Source organism: Caretta caretta, chromosome 24 (genome assembly GCF_965140235.1).
Source record: "Caretta caretta isolate rCarCar2 chromosome 24, rCarCar1.hap1, whole genome shotgun sequence".
Taxonomy (NCBI): domain Eukaryota; kingdom Metazoa; phylum Chordata; order Testudines; family Cheloniidae; genus Caretta; species Caretta caretta.
Window position 1 is genome coordinate 12,046,850 of NC_134229.1, and position 21,729 is coordinate 12,068,578.

The 21,729-nt window shown below is 50.4% G+C and overlaps 1 long non-coding RNA gene and 1 pseudogene across 1 annotated transcript in view; one reads left to right on the top strand and one right to left on the bottom strand.

Moving 5' to 3' along the window:
* The window catches only part of LOC125626202 (uncharacterized), a 133,197-nt gene continuing 111,468 nt past the window's right edge, over positions 1-21,729 (top strand). Inside the window, exon 1 of the long non-coding RNA XR_012665925.1 lies at positions 1-476. This is a non-coding gene — a long non-coding RNA (uncharacterized LOC125626202). The remainder of the gene's footprint in view (positions 477-21,729) is intronic.
* Positions 9,702-13,837, bottom strand: LOC125626117 (mucosal pentraxin-like; annotated as a pseudogene).

The window sequence follows — 21,729 nt, forward strand, 5'->3', positions numbered from 1 at the left end:
TGGTACCCCATTCCCTCCACCCCTTTGGACAGCTTCCTCAAAGCGAGACTGAAACAGAGAAAGGCTATTTTGTGCTGTGCCTCCGACGACCTGGTAGGGGCCATCTCAGCAATAGCTCTCAGCCCTTTAAAAGGAAACATCCCCCTGAAGCACTGTGAAGTGAGTCTACAAAAGACAATGGGGTTTATTAAAAAATGGAGTGATAAGTTGTCTCTCAAAAGGCAAAAGCTTTATTGGTCCTTTGTCAAGCTTTGCTCTCCCCCTACTGTCAGGACTTTTACATACCTGATAATGGAACATGCTTTAAAAAATGTATCTGGTTCTGTGTCATCAGCTAGAACAATTGAGAAGAGCCTCTAGCAGCACAGAAAATATCAGACCATAACCACTCTGAGAGGAAAGACAATCTACAAAGATCGGGTTTATCCAACTAGGAAAAGGCTAGCTGTTTCCACAAGGTCCTGCAAAGATACCTGGTAAGTGCCAAGCAACGGGAAGTGCAAAGGGCTAAAATAAGTCTCTTTCTCTGAACAAGAGCAAAATCAGCTTCCTGAAGCTGATGGGAGTTCATCGGACTGTGTCTCTCAGGAGGGATTGGAGGGGATAATTACCTGCTGGACGAAGAACACTGAAATGCTGTTAAATAAACTGAGTCAGCATAAAGAAATTTCCTCTTGGGATGATAAAGGAACCTCTGTATATTGGGGTGTGGTGATTGTGGGGGTTTAACATACAGTACTCAGTTTAGTCAGGTGATACTAATGCGCATTCTCTCGCTAACAAGAGACAGCTTAAAGGGTGGGATGTTTTTATTAAAACCATCGGTAGAGCTGAATATGCTTACCTCTGTCATGGGGCATGGTGCCATCAGAGTTTTCAGAATGTCTAAAAACAAGCCTAGAGCCAGCCAGAGGGCAGATAAGAATGGAGGCTGAAAGCGGCGTCTCCCCTTTTAGAACTGGGCTTCCCAAAAACCAGAGGCTATGAGAAGGCCTGACTGGTTGACTGTGTAAAACAAATACTTGAACAGAAACCAATGGGTGTGTTATTTGTTTTTAAAGGGTTTGGGGTACATCTTTAAACTCACAACAAGAAAGACAGGTCTGGATATGTTAAAACATGTCGGGGGCATGTCCAGTGCTTAACTGCTGCATCAGTTATGAATGTAAAAAAATTGCTTGAGCCCTGGCACCTCTTTCATTACAAATTAAACGATGGGCATGTCTGACCCCCTCCCTCTGCCGCCTTTTTACAAACTGCACCCCCATGTGGTCATTTTCTGGTAAATCATTGGTGTACAATTTGACAATCTGAACAATGGATAATCCCTTACTAAATTTCTTTAAAAAAATATGCAGTGATATCCACAGGTTACTGCAAGGTCTTGTAGCTGCCTCTGGTGAAACACAATGTTATCAGAATTACAATTTTAAAAAGTCATGATAGCTTCAGGATAGACATTACTGTCTGGGAGAAACCAGTAGGAATAGAAACACTTGCCTGGCCCAAGTTTGGTAGGTAGAGAGAGTGTGTGTGTGTGTGTGTGTACACATGTAGGCATTTGTGTGTGAACAATCTTCTAGACACAGAACCCTTTGGGAGCAGGTCGCTAGGAAATCCATTTTAAATCGAAGCATCCATTGATAAAATACATGTGAACTGCACAGTGTTCATACTCACGTATAATCAAACAAGATATTCCTTCGGTGGTTAACTTTGAGCACATTGTCAACCCTACGCCTACTATGAGATTGACTGTAGAGGGCAGTGCCAGGGCAGAATGCATCTCTGCTCTCAGGTTGCAAGTTTTAATCAGAGAATAATGATGGGCTCATTCCGGGTCCGGGGTCAGGATGGGGGTGTACCATACGTAACCCGGGACAAATTCACCACAATAGATGAAGAGCACTCGGTCTTTTACATATTTCCCAGACCCCTGCATGAGCTGCATGCACTCCCTCACACAGTTCGCATTCTCAAAATCAGGGTGTAGAAGTTTAGCTGGCACCTGCTTGCTATTCCTATACAAGGCCACAAAATTAATGTTGTGATGTTTAACATTGAAAGAGGTTTTAATGTACTTACTGCCGAAGGCGTCATTATGTATAAAGCTGACGAGTTGTTTGGGTAACTGCCTCACAGAGAGACTTTCTTGGTTACTGATATGACTACCAGGCAGAATACTATAAATACCTTCATGCCTACCTTGGTCCACAGGGTACTTAGCATTAGTGGTCATTAGAATCTCTGAGTGGCACAAACAGACCGCCAGAGTAATTGTCACCCATTTCATTCATTAGAATTCTGATTGACATTCCACTCAGGAGGCAAAAAGTATCTTTGCTACATGTGAATTTAATTTTCAAGTCATAGAATCATAGAACCATAGGGTTAGAAGGGACGGCAAGGGTCATCTAGTCTAACCCCCTGCCAAGATGCAGGATTTGTTGTGTCTAAATCATCCAAGACAGAGGGCTCCAGCCTCCTTTTGGAAACCTCCAGTGGAGATGATTCCACAACTTGCCTAGGTAATCTGTTCCTTTGTCCTACTGTTCTTACAGTTAGGAAATTTATCCTGAAATGCTGTAGTTTGAACCCATTGTCTCTTGCTCTGCTTTCTGTGGCAAAAGAGAACAATTTTCACCATCTTTTTAATGGCAACCTTTCAAGTATTTGAAGACCGCTATCATGTCCCCCCTTAATCTCCTCTTTTCCATACTAAACATACCCAATTCTTTCAGCCTTTGCTCACGTGGCCTGAATTCCCTCCCTCTGATCGTCTTTGTCACTCGCCTCTGGATCCTTTCCAGTTTCTCTACATCCTTTCTATACATTGGTGACCAAAAGTGGACACAGTATTCAAGCTGAGGCCTAACCAGCACTGAGCAGAGCAGTGCTATCACCTCCCGCTACTTGCATGCCGTGCCTCTGGTAATGCAACCCAAAATTGCAATTGCATTTTTTGCAACAGCATCCCCATTCAGCAGCAGTTTTTCTTGAAAAAAAACAAAGCACTGTGTGAAGGCCCCAGCAGCTTCTGCTTCCTGATGTGAGCAGTTAGGTCAGCCCTGTGCATAAAGCCCTTGTGACCCACACCAGCCAAAATGGTGCTCTCGTGGGCGTGCGCTGTGTCTTTCTGAAATGCCCTGTGGGAAACTTCCTAGCGAGGGTATCGTGGCTGTGGGTCAGAATCAATTTAAAAAGGGCTCAATTTAAGCAGGGTCTGAATGAGTTCTCTCCTGACAGCTGGGTGGGACGGGAAGAGACTTCAGGAGGAAACTGTATTTACCTAAACACAGCTACTCTGCGTAGGTGTCCCCCAGACAGGAGCAGTGTTACTCAAAGTGATCAGCTTTGGTTGGTGTTGGGGTAGTACTGAATTCAGGGGTAGTGAAATGTTGTTAACCATGTTGTTATCTTTATTGCCTAAGTAAAGGGGAGCAGTCTGTCCTGATTGAGGGGGTCACCCTCAGTTGAAAGGAACTTGCTAAGGCAGGGGCTCAAATGCCAGAGCCCTATGAAAGTAAGAGGGGTGGGCATGGTGTCCCAGCCAGGAAATGAACTCTCCCTAAGGGTCCCTCATCTGGTTTAACCTGCCTCTCCCCACTGTTTAAAAAAAAGAGCTAAATAGGCTCCCTTAGAAGCCTTTTGTTATATTAAATGCTCAATAAGAGCTGAAAGTACTTGCGGCGGAACAGTGTTTCTGTCCAGCTGAAAATCGCTAAGAGACTGACCTGCAGAGGTCACTGTAGAGAGGCGGGTGGCCAGTGGGAGCGGCGAAGGACAGCAGCTGGCAGGTCAGCCAGTCAGAGCAAGTGTTCATATGGCGGAGCAAACCAGGTGCCCTCTTGCCTGGGTGGGAAGTGAGCTCACACAGATGCACTTCTGAACCTTGGGTCCTCACTGACTAAGGACAACCACTGTGAGTGGGGCATGGTGAGGAAGCAGACGGGGGGCACAGTAAAGGAACTGTTGGTTGTAGAACTCAAGGACATGAGGCGGAAGACTCTGTCCCACGCACTCGGGTGGGGCGGGGGGGATGTTCTGCTAACAGTTTTATGGTTATGAATCCTGCTTGTGGCATTTTCCCTAACTAATGTTGGGTGACTTCCCTCCTTTCATTAAAAGTTTCTTTTCTACACTCAGACTCTGTGTTTGTGAGTGGGGAAGTATTGCCTCTCAGAGGAGCCCAGGGGCGGTATGTAATTTTCCCAGGTTACTGGATGGGGGCTCGAGCCGGTTTGGTGTTATATTGTTGAAAAGGAACCCATAGATATTTAACCCAGCCCTGGTTGCCACCGGCTCCACCTGGCAGAAGGATTACGTCTGTAAGGGTAATAACTGTTGCTCTGGCTAATAATTTGCTCATCTAAAGTAACATCCAGCTGGTTAAAAAGGGTGGCAATGGGGTAATTTGTTACGATGCCCTTGGTATCATCGGAGATGTCTGCACCATCTTCTTTCATAACCTTGCAGCACACATACAGCAATGTGTCGTTAAAGTCTAAGCCCTGGTCTACACGAGGAGTTGAGGTGGAATTTAGCAGCATTAAATCGATTTAACCCTGCACCCGTCCACAAGACGAATCCCTTTTTTTTGACTTAAAGGGCTCTTAAAATTGATTTCTTTACTCCACCCCCAACAAGGGGATTAGCACTGAAATCAGTCTTGCCGGGTCGAATTTGGGGTACTGTGGACACAATTAGATGGTAATGGCCTACGGGAGCTATCCGAGAGTGCTCCATTTGTGACCACTCTGGACAGCGCTCTCAACTCAGATGCACTGGCCAGGTAGACAGGAAAAGGCCCTCAAACTTTTGAATTTCATTTCCTGTTTGGCCAGCGTGGCAAGTTGCAGGTGAGTGCAGAGCTCATCAGCAGAGGTGACCATGGTGGAGTCCCAGAATCGCAAAAGAGCTCCAGCATGGACCGAACAGGAGGTACGGGATCTGATCTCTGTATGGGGAGAGGAATCCGTGCTATCAGAACTCCATTCCAGTTTTCCAAATGCCAAAACACTCGTCAAACTCTCCCAGGGCATGAAGGACAGAGGCCATAACAGGGACCTAAAGCAGTGCTGCGAGAAACTTAAGGAGCTGAGGCAAGCATACCAGAAAACCAGAGATCCCCAAACATGCCACTTCTATGATGAGCTGCATGCCATTTTGTTAGGATAAAGATATTCAGGCCTGTCTGCAAAGGCCTGTACTTTAAGAATTTAGGTGTATTCTTATCACTTGGCTAGTTCTAGAGGTATAAAAGAAAGAATCAAAATCACTGTCTGCTGGTGTAAGGGCCTTCTCTTACTGTGACAGTCTGAGGCCCTGTTCTTAGGCTAAGGCCTTTGGCTAAGCAGCAGAGGCAGCCATAAGCTGGGAAGCAAACAGTCACATCCTCACATTCCAAACTAGTCATATTGAAATAAGGTGCTATTGGGCTGTTAGGCACTATCAGGACAGGATTGTATTCCTATCACCTCCAGAGAAAGGGAAGTGCCTAGAAAATGTAAAAGGAAACTTAGTTTGTTAGCATCCTGTCTGGTAAGAACTCACTTATCAATAGCTGGGATGTGAAATCCTCACTTCTGTATTGTCTTGTCATTATAGTTCCCACTTTGCTATTGTTTGTCTGTATAATCTCTGTCTGGTTCTGTGATTGTTCCTGTCTGCTGAATAATTAATTTTGCTGGGTGTAAACTAATTAAGGTGGTGGGATATAATTGGTTACATAATCATGTTACAATATGTTAGGATTGGTTAGTTAAATTTCAGGAAAATGATTGGTTAAGGTATAGCTAAGCAGAACTCAAGTTTTACTATATAATCTGTAGTCAATGAGGAAGGGGTTGGGGGTGGGCATGGGCATGTGTGTGGGGGAGATGGGAACAGGGAATGGGGGTAAGAAAATTGGAATCATGTTTTGCTAAAGGGGGAAATGGGAACAGGGAATGGGAGTAAGGAAGTTGGAATCATGTTTGGCGAAGGGTAGGAATGGGAACAGGGACACAGGTGTAAGGCTCTGTGGTGTCAGAGCTGGGAAGGAGGATACTAAGGAAGGAAACTGGAATCATGCTTGCTGGAAGTTCACCCCAATAAACATCGAATTGTTTGCACCTTTGGACTTCGGGTATTGTTGCTCTCTGTTCATGCGAGAAGGACCAGGGAAGTAAGTGGGTGAAGGAATAAGCCCCCTAACATTCATCTGATACCTGTAGGTATGGTGCCTAGGGAAACTACAGTTCAGCTTTTCATTTTAATTGTGGAAAAATGCAAACTTTTATAGTTTTTATCAGAGATGTTTGTTTTTTTATCATGGCAAACTAGGATCCCTGCTGCTGACAGCCTTGAGCTCCACCCATGGCCTGGACCTGAGCCGAGCACAGAGCTAAGAACCATGGGTGGGCCCAGGCTTGGATCAGCTTGGAGACCTTAACCATGAAAATGTTATAATGATTTGGTGGTTGAGGGTGTAGATGTGTTGCTTCCACCAGCCCACTCATGGAATGGGGCAGGGTCGCTGGGCATCCAGCAGCGCTACTACGCCCATGTGCAAATGGTTCCCCAGCCGCCATGCTCTGCTGCACCAGCATGGGCTGGCTGAATGGGAATGGCTGTGAGCTGTTTTTTTTTTTTTTTTTTGAAGCAGAAAATAATTTTATTTGTGTAACACTTACAAAGAATCACCAAAGAGGATAAAGCAAAACTATGCAACAAAACAAAAGCAAACAGAAGGTATGACACAGCAGCCTTCAGGAGGGAGAAGTGTTCAGGCTAGCCTGGGCCCAGAGCTGGGGGGCTTCCTTGACACTCGTGGTCTTCCACCCTCCTGAGTTACCTGTTTCAGAGTAACAGCCGTGTTAGTCTGTATTCACATAAAGAAAAGGAGTGAAGTGAGCTGTAGCTCACGAAAGCTCATGCTCAAATAAATTGGTTAGTCTCTAAGGTGCCACAAGTACTCCTTTTCTTTCTGAGTTACCTGGTGGCCTAGAGCGGGGGGGCTTCCTCAACACTCGTGGTCTTCCACCCCCTCGAGTTCCTAGTGCCACGCCCAGTGTCACCAATTATTCCTCTCCTGAGAGTGCCCGACAAGATGGGCACGGCTGCAGGGTGGGTGGTTTGGGATGGGGGGGGGATTACACCCACGTGTTATAGGACCCCTCCTAGGTGACAGTGATGATGGTATCCACAGCGGCAACGGCTGGGGCTGGGGTCTCTCGCTCTTCCCCTCAATCAAAGGGTCAGACAGAGGGAACCGGATGGGGTCACCGAGCAGAGAACCTCGGACAGCGCCCACTGCTCCTCGAAGGCGTCAAGGGAGTCGGTGGACGCCGCCCAGAGGAACTCCACCCAGATACGTGAATGTACTGAGGATCGGAAAATGGCCCTACAATCGCAGGACGCTTCATTAGCCAACCTCCCCTCTCTGGTTTTATAAATGGCTGTTTTAGCTAGGGCTAGGAGGAGGTTAACCAGGAGATCTCGTGATTTTGTGGGGCCACGGATGGGGAGTGTGTAGATAAAAAGATGAGGGGAAAAGTGGAGCCAAAAGCGTAATAAAATATTCGTGAGGAGCCGGAAAAGGGGCTGCAATCTGGCACACTCTAAATATACGTGTGCCAGAGTTTCCCTCATGTTGCAAAAAGGGCAAGTATCCGGGATGGGGGTGAACCGTGTCAAAAACACGCCCGTGCTCACAGATCCGTGAAGGAGCCGCCAACTAATGTCCCCGACAGGCCTCGGGACCAAGGTGGAATACAGGCTGGCCCACTGAGGTTGCTCACCCTCCAAAGGTGGCAGGAGGTCCCACCACTTTGTATCGGGGCGGGACACCAGGGTGTGGGCATGAAGGGTGTGAAGCATGAGTGTGTATAAATGTTTCCGTGACACGATTTGGAAGCTGACCGGCTGCAGTTCATGCAGCCGGCTTGCAGTGAAAGGGTGAGGGGTTTGCTGGGATCTACGGGGTAGGGGCCCAATTGAAAGGTCCGGCGGGCCTGGGGTAGAGGGTGGGTGGGGTGCGCCCTCACGCAGGGCTCGGTTGAGATAAGCCCGAGCAGCGGGCATCGCTGTGAGCTGTTGGTAGGTTCTATGTTGCTCTCACTCAGGGTAGGTCTACCCTGCAATTGGACAGCCTGGCTGGCCCATGTCAGCTGACTCCGGCTGGTGGGGCTCAAGCAAAGGAGCTATTTAATTGGGGTGTAGGGAGGTCCTGGGTGGTGGGAGGGTCCCAGCGCTTGAGCTGCAGCCAAAGCTGGAACGTCTACACTGCAATTAAACAGCCCCTTCGCCGATATGAATCAAGAGCTCCAGCAGGACCATAAACAGTGAGAAATGCTAGAGGATAATAGAATGAGAGCGGGAGGGGATGGCGCCTTCTGGTCTCATTTCAGAGCCTCTTAAGACCTAAGTGACCTGGAAGAGAGTGAGGAGAATGCCTGTGTGAGAAAATCGCGGACATAAGGAGCTGAGTGGGAGGGGTGGGAGCCTAGAGAAACAATGCAACAGGTAGGATTATAGCTAAACAGACAGTAGGAAAATGGAGATGTACAGCCAGTCATGGAGGGCCGGGGGGAGCTAATCAGCAGCCAAACTTTTCAAGAGGAGGGCGCTGTCTAGCAAGAGGCAATACTGATACACTGAGGGAATGGGCAGGAGTTTGCAATGACGTGTGCCTTCATGGAAAGCCAATGGGATTTGGGTCTGTCTGTGCCAAGGGCTTAACCCAGCAGTGAAAGGCAGAGCCCGGCACAGCTCTGCAGGGCCAGAATTCACCAGATTAGTGGGAGGAACCCAGGCAAATGGTGCTGAGTGCATGTCAGGATCCCATCCTGCCCATGAGATCTGCAGTGAGCAGGAAAGCTCATGGAGAGCTGCACCAGCCGTGATGCCAGGCACATTTATAAGCAGACTGGACCAAGCACTGGAAAGCTCACTGAGGAGCATCCATGCTGGGGCCCAGGGTGGGAGGCCTAGACAGCACCTTCCAGCCTCTCTCAGCTCTGTGCTTTGGCCCAGTGTGTGCGACAGGGAATGGCATAAACCCTCAGGGCTGGAGATCATATTCTCCTTTGTGCTAGACTTGCCAGGGTTTATGGCACAGTTGCCAACTTTCACACAGTAAATAAGCACCCCAACTTTCACAATAAGCCAAAAATCAAGCTAATCCCATTTCAAAACAAGGCCAAAACAAACCAATCCCTAAGAACCCCAACACTCTATGTGACTAGATCCCCCCAATGTGCAGTCTGGAACTGTGGTGGCCCCGCTGTGCACCCCTGACTCTCCCTCTCTTGCCCCTGCTTGCCGGGAGCCAATCAAAAAAAAGAAGCAACAAGCTACAACAAGAAACGAGCTACAAGCCAAAACTAAGCCAAAACGCAACTCACTAGCCAATTAAGCCAAAAACAAGCTCAATTTCTGCGTTTTTTTCATGGGTTTGGCATGTCTGGCTTGTGGCTGCAGACAGCACAGCCTGGGGCACGTCACTCTCTGAAAGCAGACAGCAGGAGTTGGAGCTCCATGGCTTTGGGCTGGGGCTGCACCGCTGCTGAACGCGGCCCGTGTTCACAGGATCAGAATTGCAGCCTGGGTTTCAGGAACACGTCACTGACTAATTCATAGTGCAAATTATTCCAGCCAAAGATGTAGCAGGAAAAGGACCCACCCCACATTGTAGACTCCATGTTATAGAGGACATGTTCCTACATGTACACATCTGTGATTTCCCCTACAACTGACTCTAGGAGTTCAAACCCGCCCCCGAAGGAGTCCTGCTCCTGCCCCAGGATGATTACAGCCTCGGCACTGACGGAGTAGCCTTTCTGCAGACCCTTCCTGGGTAAGGGCTCCTGTTCACCCAGAACTCGGCTATGTCCGTGGCGGAGTCCCAGCCGGCACAGACGTGCTCCCAGACCATACGGGTCTCTAAAGGTCACAGATTCCGCCCTCCGTCGCCCACATATAGTCTGTACTTCCTGGAGCTGGATTTGGAGAGCAGGATTCGTTGTCATGGGCCTTGGTGGCATAGGAGAAGAGGGCATATGGCTGGGGCAGGTCAGTGTAGGATCTCAGACACATGGTAAAACTCTGGAGTGCCTGCTCTGGCTTCAGCTTCAGGATTACATAGGAGTCGTTGGATGCTCTTGGGAAAACAAACACCTTATGGAAGAGGTCTGTGAGGAGAAGGGAGATGGGGGAGGGGGTGTTTCTCCATCAGGGTAAGGGACCCGATTGGAACCACTCTTCCTAGTTAACCCCTGAGGCCTCTAAATCCTCCCCCCCAACTATCCCAGCCCTGGGGCTGACTCAGCTCTACCAATGGCCACCCCCATTCTCCCCCAAGCTGATATTTCAGCCCCGTGTCCGACCAAACTCTGTCACTGCCCCTTACTCCCCCCACACCATACTATCCCAGCCCTGGGCCGTACCCAGTTCTGCTAATTCCCTCACCCCCTCCCACACCCTGCTATCCCAGCTGTGGCATGGTGGTGCTGCTGCAAACACACCTCATCAGCCCCTGCCATGCCAGCCCCAATTAAGGGGGATATATTGGGGTTGGTTGAAAAGCCTTATGTCTGCCTAGAGATTGGCAACACCTGCCAGCCTATTAGGCAGGAGCTACAAAGGCTGGGAAGGAGCCAGAAGGAAGAGGTCAGTCAGAGAGAGTGGTGGAAGTCCTCTAGCTGATTATTGGCCCAGCCTGCAGTAGGTGAGACACCTGTAAGGATTGTATACAGTTGGACACTGGTGGTGGGAAAATGCTTAAAGAAAAAAGGACACGGGCATTGCACAGAGCTGAAGTCTCTCTGGACTTATTTGGGAGGGCAACCGGGCCCGGAAGAAGAGGGGCTGGCCGTGCACCCTGTGACACATGGGGGCTTGTCAGAGATCCTTTTATGCCAGAGCTACAGTTTGGTGACCTGGAGATGGAGGGGAACCCTGCAGTGGCTGGCTCAGCAGCTGGAGGAGATGCAGAAGACGCTGCAGGCCTTCCAGCAATCCCACCAGATGCAGAGACAGGCTCTACTTGCCTGGCAGGCTGAGCAGCAGAGGACTGAACAGGACTTTATTAAGGAGCAAGCAGGGGTGCAGCAACAACTCCTGCAGAAACTGGTGAGTTCCTTGCGGGGAGATGGCACCCGCACTACGGGGTTGGGCCTTTGTAAAATGGGCCCCGATGATGACCCTGACACTTTCCTCCGCACTTTTGAGCGAGTGCCCATGGGTGCCAGTGTTGTACCAATAAAATAAAAACCAGCAGGATCTTATTAAAGGGAAAAAGGCAAAATACCACATTTATTGTGAATACAGAAAGAATCATAGTAAGCAGTTAGTTCTAGTTATAACATTCCATTCAATCTCATATTTATTCACACATTCATTCATACAAACACACACACACACACACACAGGTTCTGCAAGGTTGTTATCATAGTTACCAGCCTTAGAGTTGCTCATGCGAAGCCACTGGCCAGGTGGCCTGGACATGAGGAGGGAGCAGGGCCTTGTCAGATGCTCATCTGATGCTCCTGGAAGTTGGTTTGCAGAATCAGACCCCAAAGTTCTCACTTTTTAGAGTCTATTTTTATAGGAATTTCTTCCTATGCCAGTCTATGGGAATTGCTTCATCATGCTGTTGCTGAATCAATCAGCAGATAGCACATTCCTGACGGCTCCAAGATGTTATCTTGTTCTTTGGTTCTCCCATTCTTGAGGCTGTTGGGTGGATTCCAGTCTGCCCTCCGGGGGGGAGGGGGTCCTCTGGTTATTTCCACTTGACGCCTTCTTCAGCCGATGGACACTGGATTCTTAGGCTGGCACCTCCCTGATCATTCAGTTATTATCCACACCAAGCATCCATCCACATACATCCTCTATCTCTATTTTAATCACAATTTTTAATACAACAAAAGGGTGGGGAGTCTCTGGGTGCTGTTTCTGTTGTTAGAGTATTGCTTTGAGTCTCTCTCTCTCTGTGAATTGCTTTGAGAATAGACTCTGTCTTAGAATGTACTAACACAATTAGCAGCTTGCAAGTTTCACACATAGAGGGAGAGAAACAGTACCAAAAACCAAGAGACCTCTTAATTAGTAATACCCTGGAATTTAAACTCTGGGGAATCAAACTCATTTGTGATTTTAATACAGAACTTCTTTAATATGATCCAACACCAGATGGGACAGGGCAAAATGGGTCCTACGGCTAGCCCCATATCTAGGGTGACCAGATGTCCCTTTGTTATAGGGACAGTCCATTTTTTTGGGACTTTTTCTTATATAGGCACCTATTACCCCCCACCCCTGTCGCGTTTTTTCACAGTTGCTATCCGGTCACCCTACCCATATCTCACCCCCAGGCAGCGTGCGGACACCCCGGAGGTGGGCACGGCGGGTGCTGGGGCTGCGTGTGGCCCCCAGGCAGCGTGCGGACACCCCGGAGGTGGGCACGGCGGGTGCTGGGGCTGCGTGTGGCCCCCAGGCAGCGTGCGGACACTCCGGAGGTGGGCACGGCGGGTGCTGGGGCTGCGTGTGGCCCCCAGGCAGCGTGCGGACACTCCGGAGGTGGGCACGGCGGGTGCTGGGGCTGCGTGTGGCCCCCAGGCAGCGTGAGGACACTCCGGAGGTGGGCACGGCGGGTGCTGGGGCTGTGGGAAGGTCACAGCTGCAAGGGGTGGAAGGCTTATGCTCTGGCAGATCTGATCCTACTGCTCCATGCACAGCGCAGGGCTCAGCAAAAGCTGCAGGGGGGGACGTTCGGCATTTCCTGCCCTGTGGGGATGATCCTGGTGTGACCTGTGTTGTGTCCTGGGCTCTACCGATGGGTTCAGGGTGGGCGTGATGTGAGGGGAGTGCTACAAGTGCAGGGTGGGGGTGATGGGAGGCAGAAGGGCGAGAGCTATGGGCCCAGGGTGGGGGAGGGCGTGATGGGAGGGGTGAGCGCTATGGGCCCAGGGTAGGGATGGGCGTGATGGAAGGGGCAAGTGCTGTGGGCCCAGGGTAGGGGTGAGTGTGATGAGGGGTGAGCACTATGGGGGTGGGTGTGATGGGAAGGGGAGGGGCAAGTGCTATGGGTGCAGGGTGGAGGTGGGCACTGTGGGCAGGGCAGGGCGAGTGCTTTGGGTGCAGGGTGGGGTGGACGCAATGTGGGGAGGGGTGAGCTCTTGGGCGCAGGGTGGGAGTGGGTGTGCTGGGAAGGGGATCACTAGAGCAAGAGCAGCCGAGGGGAGGAGAGCTCCTTACCCAGGATCTCTTGGGACGTCACACTGCAGCTCTCTGCCCGGGCTGGGGTAGGGGGGCCGCGGCTGAATCCTCACTGCTGGCTTGTCTGGTAATGTGGAGAAGGAAGAACATGGAGCCAAGCCTGTTCCTCTGCAGGGGCCGGGGTAAGCAGCGACTGCACTGGGGAACGACCCTGCAAGCCCCTGTCTGCCCACAGTGTCTCTGCCAACCCCTTGTGCTGCTCACTGAGCCCCTGTGTCATCTGCTAATGCCCACATGCTGGCTGCTGTGTGCCCACCACAATCCCCTTTTGCTGGCCAGAATGGAGCCCCCAATCCTCCTGCACTGTCACAGCATCCCCCATAGATCCCCCATGCTGTTGCAATGCCCCCCAAATCCTCCTGCGCTGTGGCAGCTCGCCCCAATGGACCCCCCTGTGCTGTCACAGCATGCCCCCTTCAGGCAGGTAGGGCAGGGCGCAGCTGATTGGCCATTACATTCTTATGGCACTTCAGTAAATGTCTCTAGCCACACCTGTGGGCACCAAAGCAGTGCCATCAGATGTGTGCAGCAACGCATGTCTTCCCAAAGCCCCCTCTACCCCGCGCTGGTTCCGCATTGCTGTTTCTGGGTGTCTTGGGGCCTGGCCCTCAGAGGCACTGAGCCCCAGCGCTTCAATTGACATCAGGCCCCACTGTCTCGAGGTGGGAGCCAAGATCCAATGGGACTAAATGCTGAGCACCAGGGGACTTGGCACCGACAGACCCCCGAGTCCAACAGAAGCCCTGCCCTGGATGGGGGCATTAGCGGGAGTCCCATCTTCGGCTGGGGGCTGTGGGGAGGGAGACTGGAAAATGTGACCCATGTACCCTCCAGAGTGCCAGGGACTCGGCTGCTCTCTGCCTGCAGAAGCACAAACCCTGTTCTCCCTGTACAGAGGGCATCATAGCCAGTGCTTGCCCTCCTCCCCCAGCCCGGCTAGCTCTGCCCCTTCCTGTCTGGGCCACAGCTCCTGAGAGGCCAGTGAGGAGGAGGAGCTAAAGCTGAAGCTTCTGCATCTTCTTCACCTCCAGAATAAACCAGAGGGAAGAATCAGAGGGACAGATGTCAAGAGTCTGTGGCCAGTGTGTTACGGACAATCAAAAGCAGCAAAGAGTCCTGTGGCACCTTATAGACTAACAGACGTATTGGAGCATGAGCTTTCATGGGTGAATACCCACTTCATCGGCTCCAATACATCTGTTAGTCTATAAGGTTTCACAGGACCCTTTGCTGCTTTTACAGATCCAGACTAACACGGCTACCCCTCTGATGATGGGCAATCAAGGCATTCTTTAAATCTGTCAGGAACAAACAAAATCCCAGTGTTCATACAGATCCATTACGGGAGAGCAGCGGCAACACTGTCAGCCATGATGGCAGGAAAGGGGGAAGTGTTCAGTAAATATTTCTGTCCTGTATGGGAAGGAGGCTGGGAGACTGTAACAGGTTTCAATCGGTCCACCAAGCCTCTAGGGGGCGATGGAGAGCTACTGTCCCACTGGCAGGCCTTAGTCACACCTTTCGGGCACTGGGGAATTAGCCGAGAAGGTGTGCGGGGGGGGGGAGGGGGAGTGCCGGTGGGGGGGGGGCGCGCCGGCGCGGGGTCTGTGGCGTTCGGGATTCTGCTACCCTGCATTGACACGCCCCTTTGCCCCGCACAGGACCTGCCCCCAATGAGGGAAGCCAGGTGTCTCACACAAGTTGTAATTCTGGTGTTTCAAACCCCATTGTTGACTGGGGTCTACATATCCCATGATGCACCACAGTCTCCCCTCTTTCTGAGACACCATGGTGCATCATGGGAGTTCCATTGATTCACTATTTTTGATCAGCCCTAATCATCAGGGCCATATTCCTGGAGAGGCCTGGACCACAGGCCCCCAAATCTGTGGAACTCAGTGATTGGTGCTGTGGCTCTGTGCACCAGGTTGCAATGCTTGGAGGGAGCAAAACCAAGCCCAGCCCCATGTGACAGGAGCCACTGCTGGGAGGTGAGTGCAGGACAGCAGGGCGTGGGACAAAGTGGGAATTTTCTGTAATATTTTTATGAAGCCAATGTGTGCCTCAGTTTCCCCTATATTTGCATGGCTACCCAGTTGGGAGGGGAGGGCTAAGTTTGCTCTCATGACAGGCTAAGGCTTGGTCTACACTACATATTTACATTGGTATAACTGTTGCTCAGAGGTGAGAAAAATCCAGCCCCATAGCGACATTGTTCTATTGACCGTAACCCCCCGTGTAGACAGTGCTGTCGATGAGACAGCCTCTCCCAGTTCCTAGGGCTCAGGTGTAACCCTGCAGGTTTGCAGGACCTTTACTAGTGAAAGAACCTTACACAGTAATATCCTTATCCTGTATTTATTAACGATTACCAAAAACAGACTGCACACACTACACATATGTAAGCAGTCAGGATGAGCTCCACCCTGACATCTGGTGGTGAGGTGTGGCAAGTTGTGGAAAAGAACGTTAGGGGCTGATCTCATTTGCATAGGCACACCCACCCCACCTAGAATGAAGCTATAGCTGCCCAAATGGTCACTTTGGCTGCTGTGGAATCCTCAGTGTCTCTGTTATTGGGGCAGGAAGAATAAATTGTTATTACCCTGATTATGGGAATCAAGGACAGTGCAACTGTACTTGGCCTTTTGTTATGATGGAGGGACTTGCCATCAACTCGCTAGGCAAGGGACATGGGTTCCAAAATTCTGTGAATTGAGAGAGGCTGGGGACAGGTATTAATACTTGGTGGCATGGCCCCCCTGGTGAGGGCCTGTCATGCTAATTGCACTTCCTCCTCTCTCCACTGGAATATCAGAGCTAATTTTTGGTTTCAGAGTAACAGCCATGTTAGTCTGTATTCGCAAAAAGAAAAGGAGTAGTTGTGGCAGCTTAGGGTATGTCTACACTATGGAATAAGGTCGAATTTATAGAAGTCGGTTTTTTAGAAATCGGTTTTATATATTTGAGTGTGTGTGTCCCCACAGAAAATGCTCTAAGTGCATTAAGTGCATTAACTTGGCCGAGTGCTTCCACAGTACCAAGGCAAGCGTCGACTTCCGGAGTGTTGCACTGTGGGTAGCTATTCCACAGATCCCGCAGTCTCCGCTGCCCATTGGAATTCTGGGTTGAGATCCCAATGCCTGATGGGGCTAAAACATTGTCGCGGGTGGTTCTGGGTACATATCGTCAGGCCCCCGTTCCCTCCCTCCCTCCGTGAAAGCAAGGGCAGACAATCATTTCACGCCTTTTTTCCTGAGTTACCTGTGCAGACGCCATACCATGGCAAGCATGGAGCCTGCTCAGATAACCGTCACCCTATGTCTCCTGGGTGCTGGCAGACGTGGTACTGCATTGCTACACAGTAGCTGCAACCCATTGCCTTCTGGCAGCAGACAGTGCAATATGACTGGTAGCCATCATTGTCATGTCCGAGGTGCTCCTTGCTAGACACGGGTGCAGGGACTAAATTTGGAGTGACTTGACCAAGTCATTCTCTTTAGTCCTGCAGTCAGTCCTATTGAACTGTCTTATGGTGAGCAGGCAGGCGATACTGATTGCTAGCAGTCATACTGTACCATCTTCTGCCGGGCAGGAAAGAGATGAGGATGGCTAGCAGTTGTATTGCACCATCTTCTGCTGAGCAGCTATGAGATGTGGATGGCATGCAGTCCTTCTGCACCGTCTGCTGCCAGCCAAAGATGTAAAAGATAGATGGAGTGGATCAAAACAAGAAATAGACCAGATTTGTTTTGTACTCATTTGCTTCCCCTCCCTTCCCCATCTAGGTGACTCATTCCTCTAGGTCACACTGCAGTCACTCACAGAGAAGGTGCAGCAAGGTAAATCTAGCCATGTATCAATCAGAGGCCAGACTAACCTCCTTGTTCCAATGAGAACAATAACTTAGGTGCACCATTTCTTATTGGAACCCTCCATGAAGTCCTGCCTGAAATACTCCTTGATGTAAAGACACCCCCTCTGTTGATTTTTAGCTCCCTGAAGCCAACCCTGTAAGCTGTGTTGTCAGTCACCCCTCCCTCCATCAGAGCAACGGCAGACAATCGTTCCGCGCCTTTTTTCTGTGCAGACGCCATACCAAGGCAAGCATGGAGGCCGCTCAGCTCACTTTGGCAATTAGGAGCACATTAAACACCACATGCATTATCCAGCAATATATGCAGGACCAAAACCTGGCAGAGCGATACCGGGCAAGGAGGCGACGTCAGCGCGGTCACGTGAGTGATCAGGACATGGACACAGATTTCTCTGAAAGCATGGGCCCTGCCAATGCATGCATCATGGTGCTAATGGGGCAGGTTCATGCTATGGAACGCCGATTCTGGGCTCGGGAAACAAGCACAGACTGGTGGGACCGCATAGTGTTGCAGGTCTGGGACGATTCCCAGTGCTGCGAAACTTTCGCATGCGTAAGGGCACTTTCATGGAACTTTGTGACTTGCATTCCCCTGCCCTGAAGCGCATGAATACCAAGATGAGAGCAGCCCTCACAGTTGAGAAGTGAGTGGCAATAGCCCTGTGGAAGCTTGCAACGCCAGACAGCTACCGGTCAGTTGGGAATCAATTTGGAGTGGGCAAATCTACTGTTGGGTCTGCTGTGATGCAAGTAGCCCACGCAATCAAAGATCTGCTGATATCAAGGGTAGTGACCCTGGGAAATGTGCAGGTCATAGTGGATGGCTTTGCTGCAATGGGATTCCCTAACTGTGGTGGGGCCATAGACGGAACCCATATCCCTATCTTGGCACTGGAGCACCAAGCTGCCAAGTACATAAACCACAAGGGGTACTTTTCAATAGTGCTGCAAGCTCTGGTGGATCACAAGGGATGTTTCACCAACATCAACGTGGGATGGCCGGGAAAGGTACATGACGCTCGCATATTCAGGAACTCTGGTCTGTTTCAAAAGCTGCAGGAAGGGACTTTATTCCCAGACCAGAAAATAACTGTTGGGGACGTTGAAATGCCTATATGTATCCTTGGGGACCCAGCCTACCCCTTAATGCCATGGCTCATGAAGCCGTACACAGGCAGCCTGGACAGTAGTCAGGAGCTGTTCAACTGCAGGCTGAGCAAGTGCAGAATGATGGTAGAATGTGCATTTGGACGTTTAAAGGCGCGCTGGCGCAGTTTACTGACTCGCTTAGACCTCAGCGAAACCAATATTCCCACTGTTATTACTGCTTGCTGTGTGCTCCACAATATCTGTGAGAGTAAGGGGGAGACGTTTATGGCGGGGTGGGAGGTTGAGGCAAATCGCCTGGCTGCTGGTTACGTGCAGCCAGACACTAGGGCGGTTAGAAGAGCACAGGAGGGCGCGGTACGCATCAGAGAAGCTTTGAAAACCAGATTCATGACTGGCCAGGCTACGGTGTGAAAGTTCTGTTTGTTTCTCCTTGATGAAACCTCCCGCCCCTTGGTTCACTCTACTTCCCTGTAAGCTAACCACCCGCCCCTCCTCCCTTCGATCACCGCTTGCAGAGGCAATAAAGTCATTGTTGCTTCACATTCATGCATTCTTTATTCGTTCATCACACAAATAGGGGGATGACTACCAAGGTAGCCCAGGAGGGGTGGTGGAGGAGGGAAGGAAAATGCCACACAGCACTTTAAAAGTTTACAACTTTAAAATTTATTGAATGCCAGCCTTCTGTTTTTTGGGCAATCCTCTGTGGCAGAGTGGCTGCTTGGCCGGTGGCCCCCCCACCACGTTCTTGGGCGTCTGGGTGTGGAGGCTATGGAACTTGGGGAGGAGGGCAGTTGGTTACACAGGGGCTGTAGTGGCAGTCTGTGCTCCAGCTGCCTTTGCTGCAGCTCAACCATACACTGGAGCATACTGGTTTGGTCCTCCAGCAGCCTTAGCATTGAATCCTGCCTCCTCTCATCATGCTGCCGCCACATTTGAGCTTCAGCCCTCTCTTCAGCCCGCCACCTCTCCTCCCGGTCATTTGTGCTTTCCTGCACTCTGACATTATTTGCCTCCACGCATTCGTCTGTGCTCTGTCAGTGTGGGAGGACAGCATGAGCTCAGAGAACATTTCATCATGCGTGCGTTTTTTTTTTCTTTCTAATCTTCACTAGCCTCTGGGAAGGAGAAGATCCTGTGATCACTGAAACACATGCAGCTGGTGGAGAAAAAAAAAGGGACAGTGGTATTTAAAAAGACACATTTTATAAAACAGTGGCTATACTCTTTCAGGGTAAACCTTGCTGTTAACATTACATACATAGCACATGTGCTTTCGTTACAAGGTCGCATTTTGCCTCCCCCCACCGCGTGGCTACCCCCTCAACCCTCCCCCCTCCCCGTGGCTAACAGCAGGGAACATTTCTGTGCAGCCACAGGCAAACAGCCCAGCAGGAATGGGCTCCTCTGAGTGTCCCCTGCAGAAAAGAACCCTATTTCAACCAGGTGACCATGAATGATATCTCACTCTCCTGAGGATAACACAGAGAGATAAAGAACGGATGTTGTTTGAACGCCAGCAAACATACACTGCAATGCTTTGTTGTACAATGATTCCCAAGTACGTGTTACTGGCCTGGAGTGGTAAAGTGTCCTACCATGAAGGACACAATAAGGCTGCCCTCCCAGAAACCTTTTGCAAAGGCTTTGGGAGTACATCCAGGAGAGCCGCGAATCCCAGGGCAAAGTAATCCTTTCACATGCTTGCTTTTAAACCATGTATAGTATTTTAAAAGGTACACTCACCGGAGGTCCCTTCTCCGCCTGCTGGGTCCAGGAAGCAGCCTTGGGTGGGTTTGGGGGGTACTGGCTCCAGGTCCAGGGTGAGAAATAGTTCCTGGCTGTCGGGAAAACCGGTTTCTCCGCTTGCTTGCTGTGAGCTATCTACAACCTCCTCCTCATCATCATCTTCTTCGTCCCCAAAACCTGCTTCCATGTTGCCTCCATCTCCATTGAAGGAGTCAAACAACACGGCTGGAGTAGTGGTGGCTGAACCCCCTAAAATGGCATGCAGCTCATCAGAGAAGCGGCATGTTTGGGGCTCTGACCCGGAGCGGCCGTTCGCCTCTCTGGTTTTCTGGTAGGCTTGCCTCAGCTCCTTAAGTTTCACGCAGCACTGCTTCGGGTCCCTGTTATGGCTTCTGTCCTTCATGCCCTGGGAGATTTTGACAAAGGTTTTGGCATTTCGAAAACTGGAATGGAGTTCTGATAGCACGGATTCCTCTCCCCATACAGCGATCAGATCCCGTACCTCCCATTCAGTCCATGCTGGAGCTCTTTTGCGATTCTGGGACTCCATCATGGTCACCTCTGCTGATGAGCTCTGCATGGTCACCTGCAGCTTGCCACGCTGGCCAAACAGGAAATGAGATTCAAAAGTTCGCGGTTCTTTTCCTGTCTACCTGGCCAGTGCATCTGAGTTGAGAGTGCTGTCCAGAGCGGTCACAATGGAGCACTCTGGGATAGCTCCCGGAGGCCAATACCGTCGAATTGTGTCCACAGTACCCCAAATTCGACCCGGCAAGGCCGATTTAAGCGCTAATCCACTTGTCAGGGGTGGAGTAAGGAAATCAATTTTAAGAGCCCTTTAAGTCGAAATAAAGGGCTTCATCGTGTGGACGGGTGCAGGTTTACATCGATTTAACGCTGCTGAATTCGACCTAAAGTCCTAGTGTAGACCAGGGCACAGAGACTAACCAATTTATTTGAGCATAAGCTTTCGTGAGCTACAGCTCACTTCATCGGATGAAGTGAGCTGTAGCTCATGAAAGCTTATGCTCAAATAAATTGGTTAGTCTCTAAGGTGCCACAAGTACTCCTTTTCTTAGAGCTAATTTTGATTCTATTAGGAGTCTAGTTACAGGCTGCTGAGCTGAATTCACTTTGGGCTAATGATGCACCAGCACTGAGGCTCCCCTACTACAAGCTGAAATCACAAAAGAGCTAAACTTACTGTGAGGATGTGATGCAGCAGGGAGGCGGGAGAATTGATGTGGGAATGTGCCCTGGGGATGGGAGACCTGAGAGCCTGTAACCTGAGCCAGGAGGGGGAGGGGGAGGTGACACCTCTGCCCAGGAACATGAAGACAGACTGCAGAAGGGAGCCTGCTGAGGGGGTTTAGTTTCAGTTTGGTGCTGGGTGGAGGAACGCAGGGAACTCCAGGGCTGGGGTCTAAACTCCCTGCTCCCCCAGAAGGACTTGACTGAGGGGTCCTGGTTGTACCCACAACCTCTGATTTGGACTGTGTTCCTGTTGTCCAATAAACCTTCTGTTTTACTGGCTGGCTGAGAGACTCAGTGAATCCCAGGAAGAGGGGTGCAGGGCCTGGACTCCCACACACTCCGTGACACTTACTAAGAGCTGAAATCACTGAGTGTTGTGTTAAGTAGTGGGGGAGCCTGAAGATATATGGGGGAGCAGTTTGCGGGACAGCGAGCAGAGCAGCTGGTGGAGCAGAGCAGTTTGTTGGATGCCTAGAGCA